A 13,962-nucleotide genomic window follows, 5' to 3' on the forward strand; every position below is an offset into this window, starting at 1 on the left:
CGCTCATCTCACTCTATAGGCCGAGGGAGCCGATATTCGTCCGCAGACAGGTTTTCCAGGTCACGTGGCCAACATGACTAAGCCGCTTCTGGTGAAACCAGAGCAGCACACGGGAACACTGTTTACCTTCCCACCGGAGCGGTACCTAGTTATCTACTTGCACTTTGACGTGCTTTCGAGCTGCTAGGTTGGCAGGAGCAGGGACCAAACAACGGGAGCTCACCCCGTCACCGGGATTTGAACCGCCAATCTTCTGATCGGCAAGCCTTAGGCTCAGTGGTTTACACCACAGCGCCACCTGCGTCCCACTGCACCACACGGTAGCAGGCTCTAAATACTATGATACTTTCTGGCTTAGTAGCAGATGCCCATTATAATTGACAAAGTAATCCTAATAGGGATGGCAGTGGCAGGGAGTGAGGTGGTGGATTGCCCACCGCTTCCAAAGTCATACTACTGACACAAGGCAGGGCAGGAAGTTCTGATTTTCTTAACAGCAACACACAATTTGGTTTCTTGGGGAGCCAGAATTGGGGGCTTTGGCTCCAAAGCCACTTTCATCCAGGCCCTGAATGCCCCATTCTGGGTCCTACTGGCAATGGAGGAGGAAACACTGAACTCTCTCCCTGCTCCCTTCATTATTGGATTATTGAACCATCAGCTCCATGTAGGCAAAAGAAGCTCAAGGTTTTCAGAAGATAATGGGGAGATATTTTTTTTAATGCTACTATGGTATATTTAAGCAAATGAAATAAGGTTGGGAGACTGGAATATCAATTATGCAACTTCATCCTGGAGGGGCAGGAAGGGGGACCACTACAAAACACCAGAAGCAACATTTATTGAACAACTTACGTTGGCAGAAAGTTTAAAGAACTATGGGAATAGTATACTGTTCTGAGGGAGTGGTGTTTCTAGGAATCTTATAGTAAATAGTTTTTTTCTGTGCCAACATCTGGAAAGGCACTAAAATAAATGAAAATGAGAATTTTAGATTTACAGGAAGCAGCTGTGAAGTGTGAAAACAATTGTGCTTTTCAGACTTCAGTAAGATGTAACTTATCAGCAGTTTTCTCACATGTAATTGTTTTCAGGGGTATTAACACTACATCCTCCTCTTCTTTTTAGCTGTAGTGCTAGATCAGGCATAGGCAAACGTGGCCCTCCAGATGTTTTGGGACTACAACTCTCATCATCCCTAGAAAACAGGACCAGTGGTCAGGGATGATGGGAGTTGTAGTCCCAAAACATCTGGAGGGCCGAGTTTGCCTATGCTTGTGCTAGATCAGAAAGAAGGTACAGTCTTTATTTCTGAAGGAGTCAATCCCCTGTTACCTGCCCCACTGAATATGTACCAGTAATTAATTCCACAAACTGCAGAAACTAATACTGGTGCTGTATACTGAGACAGAATAGTTAGTAATACACGTGTACCACATATAATGATTTTAAGGAAACTACAACTCATTTAGTATACTATAAAACAGGAGAGAGACCAAGAGGCAGGTGAAGAGTCACAGGTGTCTCCCCCTCCTGCTGTGACAATCTCCACTCGCCTCCCACTCTTGTCTTCCAGAACCAGGAGAGGCATGAGAAGGGAGAAGTTAATTTTACACAGGCATAGTTTCAGATTGCTTGGGGAAAACCCTAGAGAGGATGGGACTTCAGCAGCTGTGGGGAGGTGGAAGCATTCAGTCTCAGTAAATACTTCATGGGGGCAAGACCTACTACAGAGATAAGTTGCTGTGCTCATTAGGCCTGGCACTCCTGTGCAGATACAGTTTTTGCTAATAAAGAGTTAACTGCAGCGTATATGGTGTGATTTACTGCTGGCTTGCTCCTGCCACCAACTCTGGAAAACAGCTTGTCAAGATGTTTTAGATTTTTATTTCCCTGAACTGCGTTCTACTTTGACCTTGAATAAGTATCAACTAAGGCATTGGCTCTTCTAGGTAGAATCAAAAAGGAACCTGCAAATAATTAGAAACACAAAAATTTCCGCTTGGCACCCACTCTTGAGAACAGAGTATATTACAGCTAAGTTATTTGTCCAAACTCTCACCAGTTTCCTTAGTAAATAATAATGTCTTTATTGAATTGCGTTTCCAAGTGATCCCCACTGCAGTTTGGGATGGCTGCTACAACAAGGTCCCTTATGCAGATAGACTTTATATTTGTGGTCAACCCCAGGTGGAAGACATCACACATTATCTGTTAGCCTGCTTCTTATATAGAGACCCAAGAAATCAAGCTGGATTTGAATTATGGGTGTATAATCTGTATTCTTTTATTGGTACTGTTGCTGTGGGTTTGTCATGGCCTATGGCTAGAATAATAAACTTATATTGATTGATTGACTTTTCATGAGTAATAAACAAACACATATTATATCTGGGCCTGTTTCAAAGCGTGCCCCCCCCCATCAGATATTTAAATCCATTTTATCTCTTACTTTAAACAGACATTCGCTGCAATGCTTCAAGTAATTTACCATTGCTTACTGCACTAAGCCCTCTTGATTAATAAAGAAGTTAATGTGGTATGCCCTTTGGAAACAAATTTATATTTCATAACTTCTAAGTCCCTAATATAAAAGTATTTTGAATTCAGCAAGGAACGTAGCTGTTCAGGTGTGCCAACTTTAATAAAATAATGTGGGGGGCCAGGTAAGACCCACCCCACATAATCGATCACAAATTGTGGCGTGCACACACCATTTGATTATTTATTTATCATTTTCAATGCAAAATTACAACAAAAATTGCAAACATAAAATCCAAAAAAAGGGGAAAAAACAACTACAAAGAAAACCATGCCATCATAATAATCTTTATGTACATACACATATTGACTTCCATTTGAATGGCAATACCCATCAACTTGGGGGGACCTCCGCCCCCTCAAATATTTTATGAGTGGGGGACAAAGGGAACTCAGCCCCTAGGAACTGACGCCTATGTATGTATTGAACATGTTAACCTGTACCAACTAGCATGTTTTAAACATCACACTTACTGCCCCAACGTGTTTAAAGGCTGCTCATTTCCCTTGATCTCTGAACGTCCTAGGCAGGGCACGATCCAGTTGTTCTTTTGCATCCTCAACACCCTCTCCTAGCGGCCTCAAGCCCCTATCCCTTTATGTAGCCTTTTCACAAATTAAAAGCAGTGTTTGTAGGACAGCTATGTGCATTTAACAGCACATTTAAGGGATTCGCTGGGTAAAGCCTGCAATATCCCCCAACACTTCAGGTTTTATACTATCTACTCAACCTTTGCCAGTAGCTTCATGTGGGGAAATGTGTTCATAATCCTGTTACTAAAACTGAAAAAGAGAGAGGTAGACTTGCTTTTTGGATTAAGGATAACTTGCAGCTCTGCATAACTATCAAGTGCTATCAATAATCCATGACGACATGTAGAACTCTATTAATAAGAAATGCTGTTATGTGGAAAAGGCGAAGCTGGTGTGGTGTCCTAGTTCCAAAGGAACTGAATACTCACTGTGACACAGCATCTTATACCTTCCCATATTAGATCATCCAATATATTTGACACAGAGGAATTATAACATGGCATGGTCATACTAGTCAAATTCTGGAAGGTGGTCTAAACAGACATGAGCAATACATTCCCCAAGATATAAAATATAAGTAACCACTTTTTTAAAACCGTTCATAACATTTTGAGGATGAATCAGGACACAGGAAGTTGTAGGGAAGCAGTGATGCACAAAAATAATACAATTTAAAGTATAATTCTGGTTCTATTTCCAGAATGCTAGAATGAAAATTGCTTATTATAACCATGGAAGGAAAAAGAGTACAGACATGCATAACAATCAGAAGAGTGCGATTTCATACGAGAAAAGGCTAAAAAAGATTATGATTCAGTGCTACATTGTGCTGGACAGGTACGATGTGCATTAGTTTTACATCAAATTGATAAAAATTTGCAACAAGTTCAATTAGAGGAACATAGTGGAAAAATCCAATATACTTTCAGTTATTACAGCAATAGGGGTTCTATTTTCATGGATTATATATTGCATAGCAATTTACATTTTAAAATACTTTGAGCTCATGGCACATGTCCTTACCATTCAGTTTGCAATGAGAAATATATCTATATAGCTCATCTCTTATGAACCTGATGGACTATCCACTGTCCAGTTCAAATCTATGTTCTCCTAATAGCTGGCTTTATTCTGTGAAAAGAGTAGAATACTCACACAAGTTGGTCATTTTCAAAACCGATGACACTTAAAAGGAAACATCTTAAATCAACCTGTAGCTGATGTCTTGTATGACCGCTCACTTCGATATTATTGTATGCATTAAAAGCATATTTCAAGATTACACTGATAAAATAATCTGTTTTTAATTTGTATATAATCATTAAAAGGCATGGCACACACAGCAAAAATTGTACTCATCATTACATAGAAACAGTCTGTGCATACATTACAATTTGTGGTGGTAGAGGGTAAGTTGTGTTCTGTGAAATATTAAACCACCCTTTAGCCAGTGGGCTGTATCCAATGGTGCCCTTTGCACTGACATGTTATAGGTGGTGGTGGTGGGGAATCAGTCTAGAACAGGCATAGGCAAACTTGGCCCTCCAGATGTTTTGGGACTATGACTCTTGTCATCCCTAGCTAACAGGACAATTGGTCAGGGATGATGGGAGTTGTAGTCCCAAAACATCTGGAGGGCCGAGTTTGCCTATGCCTGGTCTAGAACATATCCATGGTCCCTTCTAGGCCAGCGATTTTATATCAAGGAGGCTTAGAAACTAGAAGAGACCGCTGAACTGGTCAGACTAGGTTTTTTGTAATAAAATGGCCTTAGCTAGCAGTTAAGTATCACCATTTACATGTCCAAAGAATCTGTCCTGTTGCTATGGAGACAAGTGGGTGGGCTTTTTCCCACTTCACCAGTCTGAATGCCACCTCATCCTCCACAACTGCACCAGGCATTCTTAGCCTGTTCCTTAATCAGGGCCAGATTACCATTCTCCATTGGAAAAACAGCAACAACCTTGAAGTGCAGGGCCAAGTACAAATATTTAAGAACTTCTGATGTAGAGGAAAGGGTGACATTTTCCCCAGACCACAGCTCTTGGCACTGGAGCTCTCAGTTTCCCTTCTGTAACTCCATGTGTCAAGTGTATGAAGTGCAGCTATCTCCTCAAACAAAACAAGAAGTCAAAGGTTTGACCAACCCTTTGTTTTTTACTCCACTCCAGCCTACCAAGTGCAGTAGCAAAACAAGAAGTCTACACATGTCCTGTGCTGCTCAGTATTTTTTGAGGGGATCAGCCAAGTACAATCCTCATAGAGACAATGCATTGTGTATCCGACAAAAGGTACAAAAGAGCCCATATCTGCATGAACCTAAAGCCTCAAATGCAGAGTTTTTGTTGACAACAGACAATTTGCTGACAGCTAACACCTCATATAATGCCCTATTATTCCTACGCAGCCTGTATGAGGTTCAGAGCCTGTGCTTCCATAGCCAATTCAACATTTGGAGCTTTGATACACAGCTTCAAAACAATTATTTACCAAAATAAATAAATAAATAAATAAATAAATTTAAAACCAGCAATTTCTCACTGGAAAGCATGCCATATTGGGTTGCTCAGGACTGGATTAAAGAAAGTGGTCCCCCTAAACCCTGCTTTCTGATCTAGCAGTATTAATTCACATAGAAAATAGGATCACAGAACCCTCACTTTTGCCCGGTCTGGGTCCTCCTGCATTAGTTGTAGAATCTATTCTGTTCAAGGGTGTTCTGATTCTTGCACAGGGGGGAACCACAGCTTTCATTGAGGATAGTAGTCCTAAAATGCAGGGGATTTAAAAAGAGCTCAGTGCAGGGAGCAAACCGGTATTTTTCCTGGTGGGAAATACCGGTACCTGGACACTTTGGGCACTTTGCTCAGCTGATAGTAATGCCTTCATCAGTAGAATGGGGAGGGAAGCATTTTGTTGTGATCCCACCCCCCTCACCCTGCATCTACTCTAGATCTGCTAGAGAGTTGGGGGATCCTCTAGGACAGATTGAGGGGAACATGGTGGTGGGCGGCTACAGAAGAGAGGAAAATACCTGGAACTTGCTTCTCTCCTTGCTCTGCTGACAGAAACCTTACTATCTGCTGAACAACACTGTGATACAAACCTTTCTGTGCTGCCAGGGCCTCTGTTTAACTGCAGTTTCCAGCTTTCTCAGCACAATAGTTAATCCAGCTGTAATGCCAATAGAATGATGCACAGAAAGGGAAGGCAACCAACCCCCTTTCCACCCTCTGTAGAGGCAGTGAAAGTAAGATTGAGTGTTGCTGAGTGGAAAACTTTCCCTTTCCCTGATAAATCACTAGGGGGTGAAAGGAAGCCTTGAACTCCCTTTTAGTATATAAATATTAACTATAGTTAATCTTCATTATTAAAGTGTTATACTGGCATCCCACCAAGGGATTGTGAGGGAATATTGTATATAACCCATATTTCATTTTTAAAAATCACAATGTACTTATAGGAATATAAGTAGGTGTGTTGAATTGTGGCTGCATCTTCAGGATGTTCTTTATCTTGCTGCTATTACATGTCTTGCAAACTGTAATTTTTGATGGTGTTTTTAGGGCATTTATCTTTACCACAGTACTGAAAGGAACATCTTAAGCTATGTTCCCCAGGCCATCACTTCATTTTAGGGGCCAGCTACACTGTTTCCTGTAGAAATCAGACCTGGGCTCCTGAGCCTTGCTGGATTAGGCCAAAGGCCCATCAGTCCACTATTCCGTTCTCACCACATTCTGTTCTCACTGATGCCTATGAGGAGCCCACAAGCAGAAGACAGGCACAAATGATTCTCTCACACAAGGCCAATCTGGTACATTGGTCTCTGGTGGTGCCCTCCCAGCCCCCTGAACTTCCTTGCTTCATTGTCTGCCCAGCCCTGCTTCCATCACTGCCCACCAGCTGCTCCCACTCACCCAGCAAGGCTGTCCATCACTCCCTCCACCTCCTGTCTGCCTCATTTTAGGAAGGGCCAAGGGCGTACTTTCTCAGAGCAAGGCATCCTGGACAATGTGGCTGGAAGTATGCCTGTGTTGCAGTCATGGTTTGCTGCAGCCGCTATAAATTTAGGGGAATGGCTTAGGTTATCAAATAATCTTTACTACTTGCTAAATTTAAGCAGTGTTTCTTACTGCTGAAGTAAACCATCCTGCCCAGGATTTTCCGCTCTGAGGAAGGACCATCTTGACTTTTTAAAGAGAATGACAGGAAGGAAGGAGGTCACAGAGAGACAGTGACATATTGTGGGTTGCCAGTGCCCAGGGCAAGGCAGGTATCTTTGGCACCACCCGCTGATAGGCTGGAATGAAGGGGTAGTAGCTTGGTGACCTACCTGAGTGCCAGCTGTAGTGCCCAATGAGCGTTGAGCATGGTAGAGAGTGAGAAGGGGGATTGGTCAGGAGTGGGTATATTTCTAAAGTCCATGTAGAGGGTGCCCTAGCAACCAGCTGTTACCCAAATCCTTTCCTCAGTCTGCCCATTCGAACACTGGAATATATTCTGTGTGATACGGAGGGTGCACTATTTATTATTTATTATTACTACATTCTATTTTTTTCCTTTGAAATTTTGTGCCCCTAATAATTTTGCAACCAAGAACAACTGTCCCTGTGGCCCCACCCATGCTACACCACTGTAGAGAGATCGCATTCTTACACTGGTTCTGTATGTTAAGCAAGGCTGAACATTTAGTTTATTAATTGGTTAGATTAATTTATTGAAAACCCCCTATCATCAACTAAAAATGTGTCCTCAGGTAATCAGGAAGAAGGTATAACAAAATAAAACCACACATAAATGAGAAATCAAAGAGCGGTAGCTTTTTGTTTGCTGCTATTTAAGATTAGTCACTCTCTCTGTAGGCGATCGCTATTTATGGGTAGACGGTGACCTGGCTACAAGCCCACACTGGGAAGGAATGTTTCATTTTATTCAATGGCAAGCTGTTGGCAAGCCAATGACAGTTCCAGCAGGCTTCTGAAGAAGTCCAATATTTAAATCAGGTGGTGGTGGTGCAATGTATTGGGTTAAAAATTATATTAGATTGTTAGGCTTCTGGATTATTGGGTGAGAAAGATAACGTCTAATTATAGCTATGATTTAGCATTATTATTATTTTCTCAAAAAAGAAACACATCTGGACATAAAAACCTTCATCTGGGGGTCAGTGCATATTAAGCCACATTTATTCTTGATGAGGAGGCTAGGACACTATTATTAATGGCAGTACTAAGAGTTGCATTTATCACTGCTGTGAGCATAATCCTGCCAAAGATATGCCTCTTAATTAATTACGGTAGGTGAGTTGGTTACATGTTTTCAACTGAAACCAATGAGACTTTCAGTTGCTTAGGTTTGGCTTGTGCAGAAGGTCACTTACGCAGAGGGGCTTTCACAACTAACACCTACTGCATTCCTTGTGCCTGAGGTGCCACATCCTTAAGCCTGCAGTTCTGTGCACTCTAGTAGGTGCTGTTTGGAGTGTTTCTGAGGAGTAATAATAATAATAATAATAATAACGACAACAATAAATACTTATTGTGTTGTATTTATGTTATATTTATTAAGAACCAGATATAAAGAAATGCAAGAATAAAAGGTGCACCTTCAGAGTAATGTGTATATTATGCTAAAGATAAATTAGTTTTCTCTTTTTTTTATTATTAAACATGTTAGTTCCCCCAATATACCTCCTTCTATTGATAAGCGATTCTTTTTCTGAACTACCAATTGCCAAAACTTTAATGTTTATACATTTGCTCAGAATTTCACACAAACTGGTATAGCACATATTTCACAGGAGACTTACAGAATTTAATATCTGCATTTATTTGATTTACTGTAAATGGTTGTTTATTTCTGGATCATTCTTAATAGGTTTTATTGGTTTTGCTGGTTTTGTAACTGGATTTGTAATGGCTTTTAGTCAAATACAATCAATCAATCAATCAATCAATCAATGATTGATTGATTGATTGATATTTATAAATACCCAAGCTGTACACAAGTAGACATACCGGTATGTCTTTAAAATGTCAACACAGTCAAAATCTGCTTCTCAGATCTCCAGGAGACAGTCAGCACCCAAAGATGCTGTTAGCTTTTCTAGAGCTCAAAACCCAGCATTTTAACTCTAACTTAAGTCAGTGCTTTATGTTCACTGGCTTACATAATCTCCACCAAGAGTATGTGTGAGAGAAAGACATGCTTTTCCTTTCCAGAATAGTTGCTGGCTACTTTTTAGTCATCTCCTATCCAAGTGGTTTGACCACTTTAGTAGACTCTTTCCCAGACTCCAACCTTATGATAATAAAATCACTGAGTTGGAAGGGACCCTGAAGGTCATTTAGTACAACCTCCATCAGTACTATTAAGGTATCAAGAAAACAATATAAATTTTAAATAAGACAAATAGTTCATAATGACCAGATGGATTATTGGCAGATTTACAGCAAACCTTTGAATAAATAGTTATGCCTGTTTTGCTTAATTATATCAGGCAGACTGGTAAGATGCTTAGCACCTGAAACAAGGTAAATATAGTACTGATACTAAAATCTGATGAAATTCTAGAAGGATCAGAATCATAAAGACCAGTATCATTGATAATGACAGATTATAATGCTCTAAACTCTCTTTTGACAGCTAGATCAAGGAGTATTTTTTAAAACTTATGCTAGTACAGAAGACAAAAATGGATTTATAAAGAGAATAAAGTAAAAGGACAGACTAATGTACAAAGTATAAACTCTAATAAGAGGCTCACCATACTATACTTTTAGATGCTGAAAAGGCTTTTGACAGGGTAGAATGGGGTTTCTTAAAGAAAGTGTTGGTGAAGAACAGTAATTGGATAAATATATACTGTGGAACCTTGGGTTGTGTATGTGATCCATGCGGGAGGCACGTTCGCAACCAGCAGCGTTCGCAACTCGCAGTGCCACATCTGTGAACGCGCGGGTTGCGATTCGGCGCTTCTGCGCATGCACAAAGAGTGATTTAGTGCTTCTGCACATGCATGAGTGCTAAAACCTGGAAGTAACCCGTTCCGGTACTTCCGGGTTCGGCGTGGTGCACAACCCGAAAACACATAACCGGAAGTGTCTGTAACCTGAGGTACCACTGTATATGACAAACTAACCACCATAATTGCAGCGAATGACTGTTTAACCAACTTCAAAGAGAGGTTCATAAGGAAACACTTTATTACCTTTATTTTAAAATGCAACTTATTTCTTGCTTCCACCACTAGCAGTGACAGCAGCCTTCATTTACTGTGCTCTCCCTTCCAACATGCAAAATCAGGAGTTGAAAAGGGGAGTGCATAAGATAGTATGTGCACTAGCATAAAATTGCTTCAGGTCTGTATTCAGTGCTGTTAAACCATTGTATTTGGACTGATGATTCTATCACTAGGACATTCTGTGCTACAGCATTCCAGATTTAGATGTCTGCTATAACTATATCTCCCACAGTGGGTCTAGGCACTATTATTATAGACAGATCCTACCTGTCGAAGGCTTTGTTTTAAAGGGAACAGAAATCGTGTTCTACTTGAGCTATAAGTACATCATGTTTCTTTAGAGATGCTTGGCATTTGTTGAAGGATGGAAGCCAGCTTGAGTAAACCTTTTGAGAAAAAATGCAGGATATCAACGATAAAAAAACAACAAAAATTGGGTCAAAGTAGACATGGCAATAATTGTGTGAATGTGATTACTCTGGAATATTTATTTTGTTATGTTTCCCCTAGGATTTTTTCCTATAGTCAGGTCTTACGTTTCCCCAAACCTGCCCATGTGCCATTGATCTTAAATTGTTTAAGATACTGTACTTAAAAGGATGGAAAGTACTGCATTGATTGACAGCTTATTTTTCTAGTGTAATGTTAATAAACTGACAGCCAAGCATGTCTACTCAGAAGCCCCACTGTGCTCAACTGGACTTACTCCCAAGTAAGCAGGTGTAGGATTGCAGCCTCGCGCGCTGCTTCTCCTGCATTATCCCTGTTCCTTCTCTTCACTTTCCTCAAAATGTGGAATCCTTGCGTCTAATAGAAAAATATACCTACTGGCAGCGCTGAGCAAAGCTGAGCATATGGGAGTTCAGCCAAAGTAACAGGGAGCGCGGGTACAAAAGGCGAGGCAAAACGGCAGCGTGTGTATGTGTGCCACTGACTCCGCCCCAGCTTAGGCTTCTTGGTACTTATGCAATGATATCTTTTAATTCTAAAGGATACCCCGAATCTGGTAACAAAACACCCCACCGAGCATCAGGGCCGTCTCTGGTTGCAGAATCGTCGGCGATGGAAACATGCCCTTGTGATGCATCCATTGCATTGGCGAGCTACATGTTTGGTCCGGACTCGGGAGGGGCAGAGGGACCACGAAACTAAGGAATGGGGGTTCCAGATTCGACGGGGAGCCATAGGCGCGTGGGCAAACTTTGCCTTGGCCTCCTTTCCCCTGAGAATCGCGCCTCCCCTCTCCTCGCAACCGGCCCCTCCCCAGCCTCGGTTTCCCCACCGGCGCCTGTTCCTAAGCGCTACGTGACAACCGCCTCCCCCCCCCCGTCCCCATTCCTTTCACACACATCGGGCTGCGTGAGCGGAGAGCTGATATTGCTGAGAGGCACCTTTCTCTCTTCCCCACCTCCCACCCCTTTCGCTTTCTTTCTCCCTTCTTCGCCAGCGTCTCTCTCTCTTTCTTTCTTTCTTTCTCTCTCTCTCTCTCTCTCTCTCTCTCTCTCTCTCTCTCTCTCTGTCTCTTTCGCCCTTTCCTTTCGGACTTGCCTATATTTGGCGCGCCCGGAAACCGCCCGCCGGGGCTGCATCTCTCTCTCTCTTTCCCGCCCTCCCCCTCCTGCGCGGCTTTTGTGAGTGACACCAGCTCACAACGAGGAGGAGGAGGAGGGGAAGGCAGGAAGAAAGAGCGCGCAGGGGGGCCGGCAGGAGCGCGAGTGAGCCGCCACGGATTTTCCTCCGCGCGCAAAGAGAGAGGAGAACGAGAGGCTCATCCGAACAGGTAATTCCAGAGCAGCTGGCGAGGGGCGGGGAGGGGCGAAGCGAGCCAGCCGTCTGTTGGGAGGCGGGTTGCCCCCCTCTCCGTCGCAGGCAAGGGATGGGCAGGGCAGAGGGGAGGGGAGCGGGGTTTTGGGGGGGAGGGAGGGAGGCGTGCAGGAGATGCGGGGAAGGGGCTGGCTGGGCGTGAGAGATACCCCCGCAGAGAGCGGCCTTGCCTGATGGCTCTCGCCGCAGCCCCTCTGCTTGGGCGTGGGAGGCCAGAGGGGGCGGGAATCGGGAGCGAGCTACTGAGGGGGATTGATTTGGCGCGCTCTCTCTCTCGTGTGTGTGTGTGTGTGGAAGGGCTAATCTGGGTCACCGTCTCTCTCCCTCGTTTCCCTCCTCCCCCGCCCATGGGGAGCCGTGGCCTGCAGCTTCGAGGGGCCCGGTCGACTCTAAGGGACCAACCTGGAGGTTTTGTCCCCCCCCCCCCGATCGCATCTAGGTGTGGGTGTGACTAGCGGCCGGCTCTTTATTCAGGGCAAAACGCCACAGCTCTTAAGTGTGTTGGCAATGGGCACCTGGCATGCCTCCCGGAGGGGGGGGCGGGGGAGGAGGATTGTTTCCCCATCGTGGGCTTTGACCTGCGCTGGTTCTGCAGCTCAGGCCTCAGGGACGTGCCTTGTTTCTTGCGCGCTGCTGTGATTTTGTTTCTATAGCCGCCCACAGCAGCGGGGAGAGAAAACGCCTGGGCTTCTGTTGGCCTTTGAGTCGTTGGGCTTCGCCTTTTGGACACTCGGGGTTGGTGCAGGGTGGCAACCTGACAGCGGCAGGTCTGTGACTGATGCGTGCCTGCCTGCGTGTCTTATTTCACGCCTTTTAAGGCAACCACCTGGCTGTTTGCAGTGCTTAGGTTTCTGCTAAGGGATGCTGCTAATGGTTCACTTCGCCTAATCTGTTTAGGGAACAACACTGGACTCTCAAGAAGCTGTGAATCATCTAGGGCACAGGGTGGCAATGGGGCACTTGTGGGTGTGGCAGATTCCCGCAAGGTGTCATCCTTCACTACTCCCCCGCTGAAAGAAAACCTCTTTTAACCACTGGATGGCTCGCCCCCCCCTCAAGCCTAGCCATAGTGTGGGTGATGATTTGGGGAAGGTTTACAGCTGGGTGTTTTAGGGGAAATATATATCATTTTCTGTGGAGTGTCCAGAATAATCCCAAGAGTGCAAATATAGATAATTTTTTTATTGTAATTTTATGAGCTGCAGGGATTGTTTGCAGGAATAGGATAGTGAGTCAGGTTCATTTGTTAGCAAATTAGATTCAGTTTTGGAGAAAGAATTTCTGTAGGGACTTCTATTAACATGACAGTATATTACAGGAAAGCCTTTGTTAGAGGGGAAAACAAAACAGAGTTATAAATAAAGCTTTGTTTAAGTCACCACAAGAAAAAGCAGGAGTGCTAGGTGATGTGATTCATTTTTCTATTAAATTACAATAATTTATTTACTGTACTTGCATCCATTTTTTCTCCCTAATATAAAGCCAATCATCCAAATTGTGGAGAACACTGAATTAATTCAGCTCCTTATAAAACTGCTTAATATCACATATAACCACATAGACTTTGCTTGCAAACACGTTTTTTAATCAATGAAGGGAAACTAAATTAAATTGTACTTTTAAATATTTGCTTCAGAACTTTAAAGTAAAGATTTAATAGAATAGGATAGTGTATACTTTTGAAATGTATGTAAGTCTTTTCCCTATAGAAGTAAACAAAATAAAGTTAGTTCCTATGTCTGTAGAATGGTCATCAGAGGACTTGTGGTTCATTCACTCCTTCCTTGAGTGCTGCTCTAAAGGATGTGTTGTCAATG

The 13,962-nt window shown here is 43.1% G+C and overlaps 1 protein-coding gene across 4 annotated transcripts in view; it reads left to right on the plus strand.

Annotated features, from left to right (window-relative positions):
* The first annotated feature begins 11,439 nt into the window (after window positions 1-11,439).
* CAP2 (cyclase associated actin cytoskeleton regulatory protein 2) overlaps window positions 11,440-13,962 on the plus strand; it is a 40,912-nt gene continuing 38,389 nt past the window's right edge. The window contains exon 1 of one of the 4 annotated variants that reach the window (XM_083747344.1): window positions 11,440-12,101. The gene's annotated coding sequence lies outside the window, so the exon portion shown is untranslated. Of the gene's footprint in view, window positions 12,191-13,962 lie in introns of all 4 variants that reach the window. The other 3 variants (XM_083747347.1, XM_083747348.1, XM_083747345.1) reach the window with 3 other exon arrangements.

This window comes from Podarcis gaigeae (genome assembly GCF_964106915.1).
Source record: "Podarcis gaigeae genome assembly, chromosome: 7".
Classification (NCBI taxonomy): Eukaryota; Metazoa; Chordata; class Lepidosauria; order Squamata; family Lacertidae; genus Podarcis; species Podarcis gaigeae.